Source organism: Catharus ustulatus, chromosome 20, assembly GCF_009819885.2.
Source record: "Catharus ustulatus isolate bCatUst1 chromosome 20, bCatUst1.pri.v2, whole genome shotgun sequence".
NCBI lineage: Eukaryota > Metazoa > Chordata > Aves > Passeriformes > Turdidae > Catharus > Catharus ustulatus.
Genome location: NC_046240.1, coordinates 2,550,470 through 2,572,336, shown reverse-complemented (window position 1 = coordinate 2,572,336; position 21,867 = coordinate 2,550,470).

Here is a 21,867-nt window from a genome sequence, read left to right as displayed (position 1 = left end):
TTAGTTGTAATTAATCTGCGATGACAGATTAGCAGAGCAGTGGCAGTGCCTTTTGCTGCTGCAGGAGCCAGTGCTGATAGGACAGCTGGTGAGAGGGGACACCAAATTCAATTTGCTCCTCATTTGCATACATATGACAACCATCTGTGCTAATAGCACTGCAATGTCTCTATTAGGCTCTCTTCTAGTGTGCCAGCTCACCTAGACTCCAATTAGGCCTTTAAGCAAGAAAGCTTAAAGCATAAATATTTGCTGAGGGGAAGGCAAGAGGCTGCACAAGCGCCTGCTCCTCGTGCTGCAGCCTGAGCCCCCCTCAGGACGTTCTGCTGCCGCTCAGCACTGCTGATGGGATGCTGAACTCCATCAGCACCAGCCCCCACGTTATCCAAAAATGCTTTAAGCCATGTGAGAAAAACCCAGAAGAGCTGCAGAAGCTGGGTGTGCCTCAGGTCCTGCAACGAGGAAGGAGCTCTGCCAGCACGGGAGCTTGTCCACCCCAGATTTTCAGCCCAGTTTGGGAGCTCTGACTCAAGTGCTACCCCCAAGGGTGGCAGAGGCTGTTGGGAAGCCACGGAGAGCTCCTGTGTGGGAGGTCAGGCCTGCAGAGGCTGTGCCCTGCTCCGGTCTCAGCTGACCCCACTCCCCAGCTGCTGCTCCTGTGTGGCACCAGCTCCACCCAGCTCCACCCACGACACAGCCGTGAATATTTGCTGCAGAACTGAGGGCATAAACCTAAGCCTAACACCAGACCTAACACTAACTTTACCCTAGACATTAATCTGACTCTAACCATAATCATAACACTTAGGTTAACCCAAAGCCTAAGCCTAAATTTATGCTAAACCTAGCCACAACAGTAAACCTTTCATAATCCCAGACCAAAACCTTTCATAATCCCAAAAAGAACCCCAACCTTAACCGAAAAATCATCCTAAACCTAACACTAAAATTCAACCTATCCCGATTCATCACAAGAGCCTAACCCTAAACCCAGACATAAACTAATCCCAAATCCTAAAAATAACCCTAACCCTAACCTGGAATGTAAAAAACCATTAATCTCAACACGAACCATAACACCAAACCTACAAATAATCCCTAAACAACCCTAAACGAAACCATTACATAAACAATCTGAAACCCAAACCCACCCTAACCCTATCCCAAACCCTAATCCTTCTATAAACCTAATCCTTATCCTCATTTAACCCTAACCATAACCCTAATCCTTGCATAAATGTAACCCTAACCCCCTAACCCTCTAACCCTAAGCTCCCATGGGTTGCTTTCCTCTGCACATGAAACCCTGGGGCTGTGCTCTTTCATTCCTATGGAGAGGAATCAATTCTCATCCAGGAGCCCATGGCCAAAATTTTTATTGCACCTCCAAAATTCAATATCTCCAAGGACTGCTCCAAGACAAAATCAGCCAGGACAATGGGTTTAGCTGGCCTTGATGTCCCCCTGAAGTGTCTCTCATCACGCCTGGAACACCAGGGCTGTGATTTTCTTTCCTATGGCAAAGAAACTGCCATTCTCTGCCAGAAGCTCTTGGCTGAAATTGGGGTTCCACCTCCAAAATTCAGTGCATGCGAGGACTGCTCATGGATGAAAGCTGCTAGGACAGGTGAGTCTGACTGGCCTTGTCCTCCTGTGGGCCTCCTCTCATCTGCACTTCAACACTGGGGCTTCATGCTTTTCTTCTGTGGAAAGAACTGCCCTTCTCCTCCAGAAGCCCATGGCCAAAATTAGCATTGCACCTCCAGATCTCAGTACATCCAAGGATTTCTCCCAGACAAAAGCAGCTAGCAGAGACAGGCCTGGCTGACTTTGACCTCCCCTAGGTCACCTCTCATCTGCACCTGGAACACTGGGGTTACAGGATTTCTTTGTTGTGGAAAAGAAATCTCATTTTCATTTTTCAGAGACCATGATCTGACATGACTTTCATACTTCTTTCTTTCCTCTCCTTGCCTTGGTTTTACACTCTGCCATTGAGTTCCCTTGCCTACCCATTACTGGGCTCAACTTCCTCTGCCCTGCTTTTCTGGCACCTTTTTATGGGAAGAATCCTCAGATGTTTTCTCTTTTTGGAGGAGGGAATCCCATTTCTTTTGACATGGGCTTATAGTTCCTCTATTTGGCACAGAAACCAATTTTGATTCCACACATTGGGTGTCCCTGGTGAATTTAATTGCTTTTCCTAGTAGACAGGTCTATGGGATAGACCTGCTGAACTGTTAGGTGGGAATGCGAACGCCAGGCTGCTGAGCACCTTTTAGTGTGGGAGCAGTGACAGGTGCTGTTCTGTTTGGATCCTGACCCTGTGAGACTGCAGGATATGACAGGACACAGTGCTGAGAAGGAAAGTGAAGACACTAGGGCAGTCTGATGGTGCAGTTGAAATCGTAGGCAGTACGATTTTTCTCTGCCGGCACTTTTCTGAGCTCTGTTTTTGCTGGATTTTTTCAAGTTTCTATTACAGACAGACTGAGAGTGAAAAGACTTTTTCAGAAAGGAATTCATATGTCACACCCTTTGGGCATGTTGCAAATAAGAGTTTGTACTTAGAAGGGGAAGGACAGGGAATACTTAGTGTCCTGGCACAGGTTATTTGGGAGCAGGGATATTTTTGCAGCTTGGCTCTGTCAGTGGGGTGGTCTCGGGCTGGGCTCGCTGCTTTCCCTCTTTGGCAAGTCGGCAGCGCTATCGTGTGGCTGCTCTGCTGAGAGCTGACAGTGCCCAGGAAAAAACCAAGAGCTTCTCTGTCCCGGCACACATCTCTGCACCTTCAGGCACTTCCAGGCCCACAGAGTCCAGTCACAAAACCAAGAATGTTCAGCAGCTGGTCCCACACGGACTGTTCTAGAAGAAAGAGACAAGGCTGACATTCACTTTTTTTTTGCAGCGTATAAACTGCAGAACCAACGATGAGATGATTCATCTTCCTTCCCATCCCTATGCAGGATCACGTTCTTGCAGTCTCTGAGAGCCAGGATCCACAACAGAGCTCTCCCATGGATGGGGATGGCACAGAGATCTTGGTTTTTTCCTGGGCACTGTCAGCTCTCCTCAGAACTCCCACACCATAGTGCTGCTGACTTGTAAACTAAGGAAAAGCCCAGAGCCCAGCTCAAAACCACCCCAAAACCTAGCCAAGCTGCAAACGTGCTCTCCAATCAGTTGTGACAGGACGGAATGTTTTAAAAGTAGAAACTCTTATTTGCACCACAACCAAAGGGCAGTATGAATTATTTTGTGCTAAGAAATTGTTTTCACTCTCGCAGAGACTGTTTAGAAGCTTGAGGTGAAACTACTGGTTCCTCTCTGGACTCAAGGAACAGCACTTTGATGCTGACTAGAGGGCTTTGGGCATTCTTGTGGAAGCCTTGAGCTGTAAAAGAGGGCTTTGGACCCTTGAAAAGGGACTTTGGGTCTTCAAACTGGGTCTGTGAGAACTAAAAATGGGCCTTTGGAAATGAAAACGAGGGCCTTGAAGTTAGGCCTTGTGCCCTCAAAGGATTGCTTCACTGCCACAACAGAAGGTTTTTCCTCCTTCAAAAGGAGCTTTAGGGGCCTAAAAGCCTGGCAGAAGCTGGCAAGAGTGGAACAGAAGGCCCCAACACTCCAAAGTGTACCAAGCTCAACTGTGCCCAGGCTCATTTCCAGCCCCCAGCAGCCTCTGGCTCCTCTGGCTGCTGGAGCTGCTGGAAGGGGCAGGAGCTGTGCACACAAACAGCCCCTTGTCCACAGCACCTGCTCCAGGGACTTGCAGCTGGGAGAGGTGGCAGGCCATGGCTTCTGTGCTCTCCAAGGGACATGTTGCCATGTGGCCTCATGTCACAGAGGGGCCCTGCTCCAGCAATTGTGACCTCACCTGCCCGCTGAGGGGTGTCCTGAGGAACGAGCCACTGAGAGCTAGTTGGGCTGAGCTGGCCTACAGGCTATCTGGGCTCCTCCCGCTGTGGGCCTGCCTTTGCCCAAGCATTCCTCACCGTGTACAAACGGCTACAACCACCACCAAACCTTTTTGGATAGCTGAAGGTGCTTTGTGAGTCATGTTTTAGGTTTCGAAAAGATTGTGTTGAGCTACAGTTAATTTCCTTTTGCTTCAAGTGATGGGATTGGTGCTGACCTGATCTTTGTGGAGGAGATCTTTCTAGAGCTTTGCCATCCAAAGATTTCCCCTCTGTTCCCAAGAGGAGTGATGGCTGCAAGGTGTGACAGCTTCTGTGAGTCTTGGAAATGAAAGACTCTGGAAGGAAAGGGGGGTGGCCTGAGGCCCAGAAAGGAGAGTTTGGCAGAGTACACAGGAGAAGAGTTTTCCAAAACTGCTTCCCTGCCAGTAGATGCCAGCAGGGTGTTGACTTTCCCTGATGTTTCTGAGTTTTGAATTTCTGAGCTGCTGTCCTTGGTGCTCCTGTAGACAACTCAACATCTGAATATGGGTTTCAGTGACAACATTGCCTCATCTCTTTTCAAATGCCATCTCCCTGCAGACATTGCCGAGGGAATGGCTTTGCCACAAAGCATTGTCTCTCCCCTGGAGAAGATGTGCATGGACTGGCAGCAAAGACCTGGAGCAGGACTCTTCAACGTGGGCAATTCCTGCTACATCAATGTGATCCTGCAGTGCCTGACATACACACCGCCTCTGGCCAACTACCTGCTGTCTTCCAAGCACAGCCAGGCGTGTGAGTACCTCTGGGAACATCTCCTTGTAAATCTCTTGGGCAGATCCCAAGGATTCCCAGAACCTGCAGTCAGCTTTAGGAGAACAGCAGCTCTTCTTTCTCAGCCCTATGAGCTTATGTTATGTGAGCATCAGCTAAAAGATGCCAGTCTTATCAAGGTGCACTCACCTTCTGCAGAACACCCTTCCTAGCCCCAAGTTTCTATCCCTGCAAGATGAACTCTCTTGGCTTATTGCACAGAACACTTCAGCCACTTTAGCCTCCTCTGAAGCATGTTTTCTGTGCACTAAAATGTCCTGGACTTGTTGGGACATTGGTAGTTTGGGAGTATAGAAGAGTAGACTTTTCCTAGAACTTCACGATCTCCATTAGGTTTCCCAAGAAACGGAGATGTTATCCTGAGGAGCTTCTGTCCCTCCCTTCCCTGCTCCCTCCCTCCTTCCCTCTTCAGGTCAGCACCAAGGCTTCTGCATGATGTGCACCATGGAAGCCCACGCCAGCAAGGTCCTGTGCTCCTCAGCCAGTGCCATCGTGCCTGGAGCTATCCTCAAGAACCTCAAATGTAAGTTGTTTTGGCTGTTTCGACAGCTTTTCCTCTTTGTTTTCCCTTCTTCTAGTGGGCAACTACTAAAATCTTTCTTAGTCGTAGGAGAACAGTTTGACTATAGCAGGCAGGGGAGCGCTTACGAGTTCTTGCGCTGTACTCTCAGTGCCATGCACAGAGCTTGTCTGAGTGGAAGCAGCGAGTAAGCACAAGCAAATTGCAAGTTTCAATCTTCCCAAACCCTTTTCCCATCGAGGAAAACTGACATTCAGACCTTTCCATGCTAAACCCTCGGAGGAGGTAACTCTCTGCCTTGCCATTTATTTCCAGCTTGGGCGTCTCCTCACAACAAACTACCATCGTGGATGAAATCTTTGGGGGCTTCATGAAATATACAGGTGTGTTTCCACAACGACTGCTTTACTTGGCTTGTCTGTGCCCTTCTGTCTGCCTGTCACAAGCAGCTGCTGCTGTGATGACTGGCATAGGGAAACCCACGAGCATAAACCAGCACAGTCAAATAACTTCACTCAGCATTTTGATTTTCCTTCCAGTCAAGTGCTTGAACTGCCAAGCAGTTGCTGATTCCTACGAGGCCTTCCTGGATGTCTCTTTTGATATCAGAGTAAGTGATTTGCAACTGAGCTTCAAGACACTCCAAGGCCCCTGTAGCTTTCCAGACCAAAGCCCTTGTTTTAAAAACCTATCCTGTGAGCACAACGGGGCTTGGTGTTGAGTGGGAAGGGGAAAGCACAGTGTCACCAGTGTCCTGCACAGGCCATGGCACTGGTCTCCCTGTGGTTCTGGCTTTGGGCTGCACTAGCAATCATTGCCCCCTCTGCACTCTTGACATACTCTGCTCCTTCCTTTGCTCTCCCTCAATCCCCATCTGGCTCCCAGGCCCATAGGTAGGGTCAGTTTTCACTGTTGATGCCCCTGCATGCCACTGGGAGCTGAACTGAGTGGTGGCAACACAGAGGGAGTTCTTGATAGGACTCTGGGAGGCCCTGGGACATGAGGGAAATGTTCAGCATCACACCCTCCTTCTGCCTCCTCCCTGGGTCATGCTGGCTCTCCTCAGCATCGGCTGCCTGGCTCTTCTTGTCAGCTCCTGGCAAGTGTTTGTGGGAGAGCATTTTCTGCAGATCCTTTCTCACTCCTCCAGGCAGCCTCATCCATCACCACACTTCTGGAGGACTGTGTCACACCCCAGCAGCTGGATCAGAAAGAGTGCTTCACATGTAGCAAGTAAGATGATTCCACACGACAACCCCAGAGCCATGAGGGGCTGCATGGCCCTGAACAGAAGTCATCTTCTCAAGGAGCTTTAATGCACAATAACAAGACACAACTTTTTCCATATGCCCCTGAATAACCTTAAAATAGCATCAGGATGTGTGAGACAGGAGAAAGGTTGCGTGGCCTTCTTGGGGAAGAGTGGGTGCATTTCAGCACTTGGCTGTGTGCTTGGTTTCAAGGTGTAAGAAGAAAGCTGGTGCCTCCGAGAACGCTACAGTCCATCGTGCACCCAGAGTCCTCACGCTGTGTCTGGAAAGGGCCGACCAACAGAATGGCGCGAAGATCAGCAAGGTGTGTGTGCAAGTGAAGTGCAACTTTCTAAGGCAGAAGATTCCCCAAAGCTCTGTCACAAGATGTTGGGATTTTTGTGTTCCCTTCTGGGGAGAGAATTCCCAAGAAAAGACGAGCTCTGACAGAGCTGCTTTGGCTGAGAACAGTTTCCAACCACCCAAGGCATTACATGCTGAAGGCTATTTTTAATCTGGTAGCTGAGCTTCATTTCTGAGCCCTCTTGGTCTCTCTGTAGTTTGTGGAGTATCCTGAGTACTTGGATCTTCGGCCATACATGTCAGACACAGCTGGAGAACCTCTCCTCTACTCTTTGTGTGCCATCATGGTTCACAGTGGGGACACCTGTCTTGAGGGACACTTTTTGTGCTACACAAAGGTAAAGAGCAACTCCCATCGTGACCTGGAGAAATGTGTGTTGGGAAACATCAACTTTCCCAGCAGTGTTCCTGGCAGCCAGAGTTTTGGGGGAGAAGGTCTCCTTTGGGACTGGACTGGATTTGTTTTATGTGTACTCCGAGATTGGCAGTTTTCTGCCTTTGGTGTGGTGGAGAAACCCTGCAGTTCCTCTCAGAACTGGATGCCTTCCTTTGCAGGCCAGCAATGGGCTGTGGTACAAGATGGATGATGACTATGTGGAAAATTGTGACATCCATACAGTTCTGGGGCAGCAAGCCTACTTGTTGTTTTATGCCAGGTAAAAACCAGGACCATGGGGTCAAGAAACATTTCCTTATCCTCTCTTAGCTGTTTGTCTTCTCCTCCTCCTGAGTGTTTCTGCCACAGGAGACAATTCCTTCCTGCATCCCTCAGTGCTGTCACTTGTGAGCTGCCTCACTGCAGTCCTCCTCTTTCCCTGCTGGCCTTTAGGGTGCTGCCCTGTGGAAACTGGCCCTAGTCTGCTCTCTGCAGGTGGCTCATGTAGAGAAGAGGACTTAAAGGGAGAGCCTAGGAAAGATGGGGAGGGACTCCTTGTCAGGGAGTGTCCTGATGGGGCAAGGGGAAATGGTTTTAAAGTGAAAGAGGGAACAATTTAGATTAGATTAGATTAGATTAGATTAGATTAGATTAGATTAGATTAGATTAGATTAGCTATTAGGCAGAAATTCTTCCCTGTGAGGACCTGGCACAGGGTGCCCAGAGAAACTGTGGCTGCCCCATTCCTGGGAGTGTCCAAGCCCAGGATGGACAGGTGTTGTAACCCAATACCCTACCATTTTGGGAATGGTATGTCCCTTTAGCGCTGTGACCCCTGCAAGACCGGTGGACTGGCCCCTGCGGTGGGATTGGCCTGAAACCAAAGCTGACCCCTCCCCTTTCCTGACCCTTAAAAACCTGTGCCCCGGTTTGGAACTTCCTCTCTTTATCCCCATCTCCCGCTCTGACCACATGGAAGCCTAAGAATAAAACAGAATACCAACCCTGGGAGAAAGAGCCTCTAATATCCTTCTGTTCTACATGAAACAGCATCCCAGGCCAGCTCTGCAGGTATTTGGGGAGCAGGCCAGGCCCAAAGGGTGCAGTTTCAGACAGGGTTTGGAGCAGCCTGGGATAGTGCATGGTGTCCCTGCCCATGGCATGGGGGTTGGAATGAGATTTCTGTCATCCAGATTCTGGGATTCTGTGAAGTGGAGGCCATAGGGGGTAAAAAGATGAGGACTCGCTCTGACAGTGGCAGACCTGGTGGGAGGACCCTAGTTAAACTTACCACTGGTGACCTTAGGGAAGTCTCTCTGTTGCCTTAAGAAAGCAATTGAATCCCAGTGGAGTCTACAAGGAATGCCTGAAGCAGAGACAACTCTTTTTACCTCCAGGTGCTGTGATGTGAAAACGAGAGAAATGATGGCTTCCTCTCCAGCACCACCATATGCCCGTTCCACACGGGGCCAGAGAGGAGCCAGCCACCAGCAGGCAAGATCTGCAGTGCCACAGGCTCTGCCTGGCAGGATGAAGGTGGTGCCCAGCCAGAGGAACCATGGCAGGGAGAGGGCCCGGAGCAGATCCCCACAGGTGCACGATGATCTCTGCACCATCAACGGCACCAAGAGCAGTTTAATAGCAAGGAAGAGGAAGAGAAGCAGTCCTTTAGGCCTTGACCGTGCTCCCACGAGTGCCACAGCTCCAGGGCCCTCCAAAAGGATCAGGATCTACCAGCAGGTTCCTGTAGTAGGCCTGGCTTGGGTGCAAACCTTCGCAGTTGAGAGTGTGCTGGGCAGACCCTCGTGGCACGACTATGGTCTCTGGAGCCACGCTGTGGACATCACCAGCTTTTACCAACCAGTGTGGTGGTTTTAACATCCCAGAGACACTGGCAGACAAACACAGCCTGCATGATTGCAGCAGCACAGCATCTGAAGTGAACAACCTGTTTTGAATCAACAAGCAGAAAAGCCAAAGCCAGAAATAAAGCCCCTTGCTGGCCTGTGCAGCACCAGATCTAAGTATGTTTTGTCTCCAATATTCTGATGATTACAATAGGAAAGGTCATTGGAGGAGACAGTCCTGCAGAGGTGGGGTAGCACTGTGCTGAGCCAAAGTCCTTCCCTGCTTGGACACTCATGCTCACTTCCCAAAAGAGCTGGCTGTGCATTCATGAAGAAACCAGCTCAAAAAATTTAGTCTGTGTCAGAGGTAGGCATCGAGTTAACTGCTAAAGGAAGCCAATTGTCCCTCCTGGCTCTTTTTTCTTTCTTTCTCTCTGGCATTTTTTGTCTTGCAGTCCCAGCTCCAGACCATCCACACTAGAACCAACATGGGATCTATGGACTGGTGATAAACTTTGTTATCTCTCTCCTTTTTCTGTCTTTATTTCTCTCCTGCCTTGCTTTATCTGGGCTAAGCATGGCTATGATATTCTACCCTGTGCTTCACACTGAAGTTTGTTGAGGGAGTGGGGAGCCTCTGCAAGCGTCTTGTGGCTGGTTAACCAGCACTTTTGAGGAGCTCGTGGTGGGAGTTGAGAAATTACTGAAGTGTACTAGATGAAATAGAGGACCTGTTAACCACCACTAGCAGGAGCCTCATGTAGAATTTAGGGGTTTGTTAGCCAACAACTTTTGAGCCTAAATATTGGGTTGGTAGCCAGAGTTATGGAAACAATAAAACACAAATACCCTGACACACCATGCAATGTCTTTGTTGAGCCTGATGACAATTCCCAGTGAACATCATGCCTCTGCTTGGTGGGTTGTGACATGGTCTTGGAAGAGCAATTTAAAGGGTGTTTCCTTCCTCGTAGGTTTGAGGCAGCTGGTTTGGAGGCACTGTGTGATGTTTGTGTGATGGGATTTTGAAAGCTGTTTGCTTGCATCCAGCAATCTGTTGCTTTTAAAGATGGAGTTCAAGTCACTCTAAAGGACATGGGCTGGATGTGGCAATACTGGAGGGCCAGGAACAAAGAGCATCTCCCAAGGGTCAGGGGCTGATCCTGTTGAATGTCTTCCTGAACTGGATGCTGGGGCAGAGAGAACGCTCAGCAAGCTGGAAGAGGACACCAGGCGTGGTGCCTGGCTCAGGGGACTTGTGCCACTGCAGCAGTGACAAGGGCAGATTGTCAGCCAGGATGAGGGAGGAGCAGATGATCTGAGCTGTGCAATGGCAGAGAGCAAGGAGTGCAGGAAGTACCAAAAGTGTCCCTAGTTGGGAGCAGCTTGCACAAAGAGCACCAGCAGACTGCCCTGACTGCCCTCCAAGTGCTGCCTCTAGTAAGGGAGCACTCAGAGACACTGCAGAACCTCGCACAGCTCTGCCAGCTGCTCACTCCTCCACCATGAGGCTTGGACATGAAGAACAGAAGTCCCTTCAGAAGTTCCCTGCTCATCCAGGCCGGTTGTGATGCCCAACAGCTTGTCTTTCAGCACACAGGGACAGCAAAGCATGCTGCTGTGCCTTCAAGATTACTTTCTTGAAGTACATCTGTCCTTCCTGGACCCCTTTGTTTTTAAGGGCTGTTTCTCAATGAACTTTCCAAATCAGCTTTCTGAAAAGGCCAAAGTCTGCCCTCCAGAACACAGTGTGGAAGTTTTGTTGTTGCCCCACCAGGTTTCACCAATTATCAAGAATTTTGTTATTTCATAATTATCAGCCTGCAGACTATGATCCAAACAGTAAACTTGCCTTCAGAACCAAACCCTGTCTGAGGTGGCACATTAATTTCTGTAGAGTGTGACCAAGCAAGAACAGGGGTTTGGTTGTTTTTCGGGTTTTGTTTTGGTTGGTTTTTTTTAACTGGGAAAGAAGCGGAAGTACAGGGAATACTTAGTGTCCTGGCACAGGTTATTTGGGAGCAGGGATATTTTTGCAGCTTGGCTCTGTCAGTGGGGTGGTCTCGGGCTGGGCTCGCTGCTTTCCCTCTTTGGCAAGTCGGCAGCGCTATCGTGTGGCTGCTCTGCTGAGAGCTGACAGTGCCCAGGAAAAAACCAAGAGCTTCTCTGTCCCGGCACACATCTCTGCACCTTCAGGCACTTCCAGGCCCACAGAGTCCAGTCACAAAACCAAGAATGTTCAGCAGCTGGTCCCACACGGACTGTTCTAGAAGAAAGAGACAAGGCTGACATTCACTTTTTTTTTGCAGCGTATAAACTGCAGAACCAACGATGAGATGATTCATCTTCCTTCCCATCCCTATGCAGGATCACGTTCTTGCAGTCTCTGAGAGCCAGGATCCACAACAGAGCTCTCCCATGGATGGGGATGGCACAGAGATCTTGGTTTTTTCCTGGGCACTGTCAGCTCTCCTCAGAACTCCCACACCATAGTGCTGCTGACTTGTAAACTAAGGAAAAGCCCAGAGCCCAGCTCAAAACCACCCCAAAACCTTAGCCAAGCTGCAAACGTGCTCTCCAATCAGTTGTGACAGGACGGAATGTTTTAAAAGTAGAAACTCTTATTTGCACCACAACCAAAGGGCAGTATGAATTATTTTGTGCTAAGAAATTGTTTTCACTCTCGCAGAGACTGTTTAGAAGCTTGAGGTGAAACTACTGGTTCCTCTCTGGACTCAAGGAACAGCACTTTGATGCTGACTAGAGGGCTTTGGGCATTCTTGTGGAAGCCTTGAGCTGTAAAAGAGGGCTTTGGACCCTTGAAAAGGGACTTTGGGTCTTCAAACTGGGTCTGTGAGAACTAAAAATGGGCCTTTGGAAATGAAAACGAGGGCCTTGAAGTTAGGCCTTGTGCCCTCAAAGGTTGCTTCACTGCCACAACAGAAGGTTTTTCCTCCTTCAAAAGGAGCTTTAGGGGCCTAAAAGCCTGGCAGAAGCTGGCAAGAGTGGAACAGAAGGCCCCAACACTCCAAAGTGTACCAAGCTCAACTGTGCCCAGGCTCATTTCCAGCCCCCAGCAGCCTCTGGCTCCTCTGGCTGCTGGAGCTGCTGGAAGGGGCAGGAGCTGTGCACACAAACAGCCCCTTGTCCACAGCACCTGCTCCAGGGACTTGCAGCTGGGAGAGGTGCCAGGCCATGGGTTCTGTGCTCTCCAAGGGACATGTTGCCATGTGGCCTCATGTCACAGAGGGGCCCTGCTCCAGCAATTGTGACCTCACCTGCCCGCTGAGGGGTGTCCTGAGGAACGAGCCACTGAGAGCTAGTTGGGCTGAGCTGGCCTACAGGCTATCTGGGCTCCTCCCGCTGTGGGCCTGCCTTTGCCCAAGCATTCCTCACCGTGTACAACGGCTACAACCACCACCAAACCTTTTTGGATAGCTGAAGGTGCTTTGTGAGTCATGTTTTAGGTTTCGAAAAGATTGTGTTGAGCTACAGTTAATTTCCTTTTGCTTCAAGTGATGGGATTGGTGCTGACCTGATCTTTGTGGAGGAGATCTTTCTAGAGCTTTGCCATCCAAAGATTTCCCCTCTGTTCCCAAGAGGATTGATGGCTGCAAGGTGTGACAGCTTCTGTGAGTCTTGGAAATGAAAGACTCTGGAAGGAAAGGGGGGTGGCCTGAGGCCCAGAAAGGAGAGTTTGGCAGAGTACACAGGAGAAGAGTTTTCCAAAACTGCTTCCCTGCCAGTAGATGCCAGCAGGGTGTTGACTTTCCCTGATGTTTCTGAGTTTTGAATTTCTGAGCTGCTGTCCTTGGTGCTCCTGTAGACAACTCAACATCTGAATATGGGTTTCAGTGACAACATTGCCTCATCTCTTTTCAAATGCCATCTCCCTGCAGACATTGCCGAGGGAATGGCTTTGCCACAAAGCATTGTCTCTCCCCTGGAGAAGATGTGCATGGACTGGCAGCAAAGACCTGGAGCAGGACTCTTCAACGTGGGCAATTCCTGCTACATCAATGTGATCCTGCAGTGCCTGACATACACACCGCCTCTGGCCAACTACCTGCTGTCTTCCAAGCACAGCCAGGCGTGTGAGTACCTCTGGGAACATCTCCTTGTAAATCTCTTGGGCAGATCCCAAGGATTCCCAGAACCTGCAGTCAGCTTTAGGAGAACAGCAGCTCTTCTTTCTCAGCCCTATGAGCTTATGTTATGTGAGCATCAGCTAAAAGATGCCAGTCTTATCAAGGTGCACTCACCTTCTGCAGAACACCCTTCCTAGCCCCAAGTTTCTATCCCTGCAAGATGAACTCTCTTGGCTTATTGCACAGAACACTTCAGCCACTTTAGCCTCCTCTGAAGCATGTTTTCTGTGCACTAAAATGTCCTGGACTTGTTGGGACATTGGTAGTTTGGGAGTATAGAAGAGTAGACTTTTCCTAGAACTTCACGATCTCCATTAGGTTTCCCAAGAAACGGAGATGTTATCCTGAGGAGCTTCTGTCCCTCCCTTCCCTGCTCCCTCCCTCCTTCCCTCTTCAGGTCAGCACCAAGGCTTCTGCATGATGTGCACCATGGAAGCCCACGCCAGCAAGGTCCTGTGCTCCTCAGCCAGTGCCATCGTGCCTGGAGCTATCCTCAAGAACCTCAAATGTAAGTTGTTTTGGCTGTTTCGACAGCTTTTCCTCTTTGTTTTCCCTTCTTCTAGTGGGCAACTACTAAAATCTTTCTTAGTCGTAGGAGAACAGTTTGACTATAGCAGGCAGGGGAGCGCTTACGAGTTCTTGCGCTGTACTCTCAGTGCCATGCACAGAGCTTGTCTGAGTGGAAGCAGCGAGTAAGCACAAGCAAATTGCAAGTTTCAATCTTCCCAAACCCTTTTCCCATCGAGGAAAACTGACATTCAGACCTTTCCGTGCTAAACCCTCGGAGGAGGTAACTCTCTGCCTTGCCATTTATTTCCAGCTTGGGCGTCTCCTCACAACAAACTACCATCGTGGATGAAATCTTTGGGGGCTTCATGAAATATACAGGTGTGTTTCCACAACGACTGCTTTACTTGGCTTGTCTGTGCCCTTCTGTCTGCCTGTCACAAGCAGCTGCTGCTGTGATGACTGGCATAGGGAAACCCACGAGCATAAACCAGCACAGTCAAATACCTTCACTCAGCATTTTGATTTTCCTTCCAGTCAAGTGCTTGAACTGCCAAGCAGTTGCTGATTCCTACGAGGCCTTCCTGGATGTCTCTTTTGATATCAGAGTAAGTGATTTGCAACTGAGCTTCAAGACACTCCAAGGCCCCTGTAGCTTTCCAGACCAAAGCCCTTGTTTTAAAAACCTATCCTGTGAGCACAACGGGGCTTGGTGTTGAGTGGGAAGGGGAAAGCACAGTGTCACCAGTGTCCTGCACAGGCCATGGCACTGGTCTCCCTGTGGTTCTGGCTTTGGGCTGCACTAGCAATCATTGCCCCCTCTGCACTCTTGACATACTCTGCTCCTTCCTTTGCTCTCCCTCAATCCCCATCTGGCTCCCAGGCCCATAGGTAGGGTCAGTTTTCACTGTTGATGCCCCTGCATGCCACTGGGAGCTGAACTGAGTGGTGGCAACACAGAGGGAGTTCTTGATAGGACTCTGGGAGGCCCTGGGACATGAGGGAAATGTTCAGCATCACACCCTCCTTCTGCCTCCTCCCTGGGTCATGCTGGCTCTCCTCAGCATCGGCTGCCTGGCTCTTCTTGTCAGCTCCTGGCAAGTGTTTGTGGGAGAGCATTTTCTGCAGATCCTTTCTCACTCCTCCAGGCAGCCTCATCCATCACCACACTTCTGGAGGACTGTGTCACACCCCAGCAGCTGGATCAGAAAGAGTGCTTCACATGTAGCAAGTAAGATGATTCCACACGACAACCCCAGAGCCATGAGGGGCTGCATGGCCCTGAACAGAAGTCATCTTCTCAAGGAGCTTTAATGCACAATAACAAGACACAACTTTTTCAATATGCCTCTGAATAACCCTAAAATAGCATCAGGATGTGTGAGGCAGGAGAAAGGTTGCGTGGCCTTCTTGGGGAAGAGTGGGTGCATTTCAGCACTTGGCTGTGTGCTTGGTTTCAAGGTGTAAGAAGAAAGCTGGTGCCTCCGAGAACGCTACAGTCCATCGTGCACCCAGAGTCCTCACGCTGTGTCTGGAAAGGGCCGACCAACAGAATGGCGCGAAGATCAGCAAGGTGTGTGTGCAAGTGAAGTGCAACTTTCTAAGGCAGAAGATTCCCCAAAGCTCTGTCACAAGATGTTGGGATTTTTGTGTTCCCTTCTGGGGAGAGAATTCCCAAGAAAAGACGAGCTCTGACAGAGCTGCTTTGGCTGAGAACAGTTTCCAACCACCCAAGGCATTACATGCTGAAGGCTATTTTTAATCTGGTAGCTGAGCTTCATTTCTGAGCCCTCTTGGTCTCTCTGTAGTTTGTGGAGTATCCTGAGTACTTGGATCTTCGGCCATACATGTCAGACACAGCTGGAGAACCTCTCCTCTACTCTTTGTGTGCCATCATGGTTCACAGTGGGGACACCTGTCTTGAGGGACACTTTTTGTGCTACACAAAGGTAAAGAGCAACTCCCATCGTGACCTGGAGAAATGTGTGTTGGGAAACATCAACTTTCCCAGCAGTGTTCCTGGCAGCCAGAGTTTTGGGGGAGAAGGTCTCCTTTGGGACTGGACTGGATTTGTTTTATGTGTACTCCGAGATTGGCAGTTTTCTGCCTTTGGTGTGGTGGAGAAACCCTGCAGTTCCTCTCAGAACTGGATGCCTTCCTTTGCAGGCCAGCAATGGGCTGTGGTACAAGATGGATGATGACTATGTGGAAAATTGTGACATCCATACAGTTCTGGGGCAGCAAGCCTACTTGTTGTTTTATGCCAGGTAAAAACCAGGACCATGGGGTCAAGAAACATTTCCTTATCCTCTCTTAGCTGTTTGTCTTCTCCTCCTCCTGAGTGTTTCTGCCACAGGAGACAATTCCTTCCTGCATCCCTCAGTGCTGTCACTTGTGAGCTGCCTCACTGCAGTCCTCCTCTTTCCCTGCTGGCCTTTAGGGTGCTGCCCTGTGGAAACTGGCCCTAGTCTGCTCTCTGCAGGTGGCTCATGTAGAGAAGAGGACTTAAAGGGAGAGCCTAGGAAAGATGGGGAGGGACTCCTTGTCAGGGAGTGTCCTGATGGGGCAAGGGGAAATGGTTTTAAAGTGAAAGAGGGAACAATTTAGATTAGATTAGATTAGATTAGATTAGATTAGATTAGATTAGATTAGATTAGATTAGATTAGCTATTAGGCAGAAATTCTTCCCTGTGAGGACCTGGCACAGGGTGCCCAGAGAAACTGTGGCTGCCCCATTCCTGGGAGTGTCCAAGCCCAGGATGGACAGGTGTTGTAACCCAATACCCTACCATTTTGGGAATGGTATGTCCCTTTAGCGCTGTGACCCCTGCAAGACCGGTGGACTGGCCCCTGCGGTGGGATTGGCCTGAAACCAAAGCTGACCCCTCCCCTTTCCTGACCCTTAAAAACCTGTGCCCCGGTTTGGAACTTCCTCTCTTTATCCCCATCTCCCGCTCTGACCACATGGAAGCCTAAGAATAAAACAGAATACCAACCCTGGGAGAAAGAGCCTCTAATATCCTTCTGTTCTACATGAAACAGCATCCCAGGCCAGCTCTGCAGGTATTTGGGGAGCAGGCCAGGCCCAAAGGGTGCAGTTTCAGACAGGGTTTGGAGCAGCCTGGGATAGTGCATGGTGTCCCTGCCCATGGCATGGGGGTTGGAATGAGATTTCTGTCATCCAGATTCTGGGATTCTGTGAAGTGGAGGCCATAGGGGGTAAAAAGATGAGGACTCGCTCTGACAGTGGCAGACCTGGTGGGAGGACCCTAGTTAAACTTACCACTGGTGACCTTAGGGAAGTCTCTCTGTTGCCTTAAGAAAGCAATTGAATCCCAGTGGAGTCTACAAGGAATGCCTGAAGCAGAGACAACTCTTTTTACCTCCAGGTGCTGTGATGTGAAAACGAGAGAAATGATGGCTTCCTCTCCAGCACCACCATATGCCCGTTCCACACGGGGCCAGAGAGGAGCCAGCCACCAGCAGGCAAGATCTGCAGTGCCACAGGCTCTGCCTGGCAGGATGAAGGTGGTGCCCAGCCAGAGGAACCATGGCAGGGAGAGGGCCCGGAGCAGATCCCCACAGGTGCACGATGATCTCTGCACCATCAACGGCACCAAGAGCAGTTTAATAGCAAGGAAGAGGAAGAGAAGCAGTCCTTTAGGCCTTGACCGTGCTCCCACGAGTGCCACAGCTCCAGGGCCCTCCAAAAGGATCAGGATCTACCAGCAGGTTCCTGTAGTAGGCCTGGCTTGGGTGCAAACCTTTGCAGTTGAGAGTGTGCTGGGCAGACCCTCGTGGCACGACTATGGTCTCTGGAGCCACGCTGTGGACATCACCAGCTTTTACCAACCAGTGTGGTGGTTTTAACATCCCAGAGACACTGGCAGACAAACACAGCCTGCATGATTGCAGCAGCACAGCATCTGAAGTGAACAACCTGTTTTGAATCAACAAGCAGAAAAGCCAAAGCCAGAAATAAAGCCCCTTGCTGGCCTGTGCAGCACCAGATCTAAGTATGTTTTGTCTCCAATATTCTGATCATTACAATAGGAAAGGTCATTGGAGGAGACAGTCCTGCAGAGGTGGGGTAGCACTGTGCTGAGCCAAAGTCCTTCCCTGCTTGGACACTCATGCTCACTTCCCAAAAGAGCTGGCTGTGCATTCATGAAGAAACCAGCTCAAAAAATTTAGTCTGTGTCAGAGGTAGGCATCGAGTTAACTGCTAAAGGAAGCCAATTGTCCCTCCTGGCTCTTTTTTCTTTCTTTCTCTCTGGCATTTTTTGTCTTGCAGTCCCAGCTCCAGACCATCCACACTAGAACCAACATGGCATCTATGGACTGGTGATAAACTTTGTTATCTCTCTCCTTTTTCTGTCTTTATTTCTCTCCTGCCTTGCTTTATCTGGGCTAAGCATGGCTATGATATTCTACCCTGTGCTTCACACTGAAGTTTGTTGAGGGAGTGGGGAGCCTCTGCAAGCGTCTTGTGGCTGGTTAACCAGCACTTTTGAGGAGCTCGTGGTGGGAGTTGAGAAATTACTGAAGTGTACTAGATGAAATAGAGGACCTGTTAACCACCACTAGCAGGAGCCTCATGTAGAATTTAGGGGTTTGTTAGCCAACAACTTTTGAGCCTAAATATTGGGTTGGTAGCCAGAGTTATGGAAACAATAAAACACAAATACCCTGACACACCATGCAATGTCTTTGTTGAGCCTGATGACAATTCCCAGTGAACATCATGCCTCTGCTTGGTGGGTTGTGACATGGTCTTGGAAGAGCAATTTAAAGGGTGTTTCCTTCCTCGTAGGTTTTGAGGCAGCTAGTTGGGAGGCACTGTGTGATGTTTGTGTGATGGGATTTTGAAAGCTGTTTGCTTGCATCCAGCAATCTGTTGCTTTTAAAGATGGAGTTCAAGTCACTCTAAAGGACATGGGCTGGATGTGGCAATACTGGAGGGCCAGGAACAAAGAGCATCTCCCAAGGGTCAGGGGCTGATCCTGTTGAATGTCTTCCTGAACTGGATGCTGGGGCAGAGAGAACGCTCAGCAAGCTGGAAGAGGACACCAGGCGTGGTGCCTGGCTCAGGGGACTTGTGCCACTGCAGCAGTGACAAGGGCAGATTGTCAGCCAGGATGAGGGAGGAGCAGATGATCTGAGCTGTGCAATGGCAGAGAGCAAGGAGTGCAGGAAGTACCAAAAGTGTCCCTAGTTGGGAGCAGCTTGCACAAAGAGCACCAGCAGACTGCCCTGACTGCCCTCCAAGTGCTGCCTCTAGTAAGGGAGCACTCAGAGACACTGCAGAACCTCGCACAGCTCTGCCAGCTGCTCACTCCTCCACCATGAGGCTTGGACATGAAGAACAAAAGTCCCTTCAGAAGTTCCCTGCTCATCCAGGCCGGTTGTGATGCCCAACAGCTTGTCTTTCAGCACACAGGGACAGCAAAGCATGCTGCTGTGCCTTCAAGATTACTTTCTTGAAGTACATCTGTCCTTCCTGGACCCCTTTGTTTTTAAGGGCTGTTTCTCAATGAACTTTCCAAATCAGCTTTCTGAAAAGGCCAAAGTCTGCCCTCCAGAACACAGTGTGGAAGTTTTGTTGTTGCCCCACCAGGTTTCACCAATTATCAAGAATTTTGTTATTTCATAATTATCAGCCTGCAGACTATGATCCAAACAGTAAACTTGCCTTCAGAACCAAACCCTGTCTGAGGTGGCACATTAATTTCTGTAGAGTGTGACCAAGCAAGAACAGGGGTTTGGTTGTTTTTCGGGTTTTGTTTTGGTTGGTTTTTTTTAACTGGGAAAGAAGCGGAAGTACAGGGAATACTTAGTGTCCTGGCACAGGTTATTTGGGAGCAGGGATATTTTTGCAGCTTGGCTCTGTCAGTGGGGTGGTCTCGGGCTGGGCTCGCTGCTTTCCCTCTTTGGCAAGTCGGCAGCGCTATCGTGTGGCTGCTCTGCTGAGAGCTGACAGTGCCCAGGAAAAAACCAAGAGCTTCTCTGTCCCGGCACACATCTCTGCACCTTCAGGCACTTCCAGGCCCACAGAGTCCAGTCACAAAACCAAGAATGTTCAGCAGCTGGTCCCACACGGACTGTTCTAGAAGAAAGAGACAAGGCTGACATTCACTTTTTTTTTGCAGCGTATAAACTGCAGAACCAACGATGAGATGATTCATCTTCCTTCCCATCCCTATCCAGGATCACGTTCTTGCAGTCTCTGAGAGCCAGGATCCACAACAGAGCTCTCCCATGGATGGGGATGGCACAGAGATCTTGGTTTTTTCCTGGGCACTGTCAGCTCTCCTCAGAACTCCCACACCATAGTGCTGCTGACTTGTAAACTAAGGAAAAGCCCAGAGCCCAGCTCAAAACCACCCCAAAACCTTAGCCAAGCTGCAAACGTGCTCTCCAATCAGTTGTGACAGGACGGAATGTTTTAAAAGTAGAAACTCTTATTTGCACCACAACCAAAGGGCAGTATGAATTATTTTGTGCTAAGAAATTGTTTTCACTCTCGCAGAGACTGTTTAGAAGCTTGAGGTGAAACTACTGGTTCCTCTCTGGACTCAAGGAACAGCACTTTGATGCTGACTAGAGGGCTTTGGGCATTCTTGTGGAAGCCTTGAGCTGTAAAAGAGGGCTTTGGACCCTTGAAAAGGGACTTTGGGTCTTCAAACTGGGTCTGTGAGAACTAAAAATGGGCCTTTGGAAATGAAAACGAGGGCCTTGAAGTTAGGCCTTGTGCCCTCAAAGGTTGCTTCACTGCCACAACAGAAGGTTTTTCCTCCTTCAAAAGGAGCTTTAGGGGCCTAAAAGCCTGGCAGAAGCTGGCAAGAGTGGAACAGAAGGCCCCAACACTCCAAAGTGTACCAAGCTCAACTGTGCCCACGCTCATTTCCAGCCCCCAGCAGCCTCTGGCTCCTCTGGCTGCTGGAGCTGCTGGAAGGGGCAGGAGCTGTGCACACAAACAGCCCCTTGTCCACAGCACCTGCTCCAGGGACTTGCAGCTGGGAGAGGTGGCAGGCCATGGCTTCTGTGCTCTCCAAGGGACATGTTGCCATGTGGCCTCATGTCACAGAGGGGCCCTGCTCCAGCAATTGTGACCTCACCTGCCCGCTGAGGGGTGTCCTGAGGAACGAGCCACTGAGAGCTAGTTGGGCTGAGCTGGCCTACAGGCTATCTGGGCTCCTCCCGCTGTGGGCCTGCCTTTGCCCAAGCATTCCTCACCGTGTACAACGGCTACAACCACCACCAAACCTTTTTGGATAGCTGAAGGTGCTTTGTGAGTCATGTTTTAGGTTTCGAAAAGATTGTGTTGAGCTACAGTTAATTTCCTTTTGCTTCAAGTGATGGGATTGGTGCTGACCTGATCTTTGTGGAGGAGATCTTTCTAGAGCTTTGCCATCCAAAGATTTCCCCTCTGTTCCCAAGAGGAGTGATGGCTGCAAGGTGTGACAGCTTCTGTGAGTCTTGGAAATGAAAGACTCTGGAAGGAAAGGGGGGTGGCCTGAGGCCCAGAAAGGAGAGTTTGGCAGAGTACACAGGAGAAGAGTTTTCCAAAACTGCTTCCCTGCCAGTAGATGCCAGCAGGGTGTTGACTTTCCCTGATGTTTCTGAGTTTTGAATTTCTGAGCTGCTGTCCTTGGTGCTCCTGTAGACAACTCAACATCTGAATATGGGTTTCAGTGACAACATTGCCTCATCTCTTTTCAAGTGTCATCTCCCTGCAGACATTGCCGAGGGAATGGCTTTGCCACAAAGCATTGTCTCTCCCCCGGAGAAGATGTGCATGGACTGGCAGCAAAGACCTGGAGCAGGACTCTTCAACGTGGGCAATTCCTGCTACATCAATGTGATCCTGCAGTGCCTGACATACACACCGCCTCTGGCCAACTACCTACTGTCTTCCAAGCACAGTCAGGCGTGTGAGTACCTCTGGGAACATCTCCTTGTAAATCTCTTGGGCAGATCCCAAGGATTCCCAGAACCTGCAGTCAGCTTTAGGAGAACAGCAGCTCTTCTTTCTCAGCCCTATGAGCTTATGTTATGTGAGCATCAGCTAAAAGATGCCAGTCTTATCAAGGTGCACTCACCTTCTGCAGAACACCCTTCCT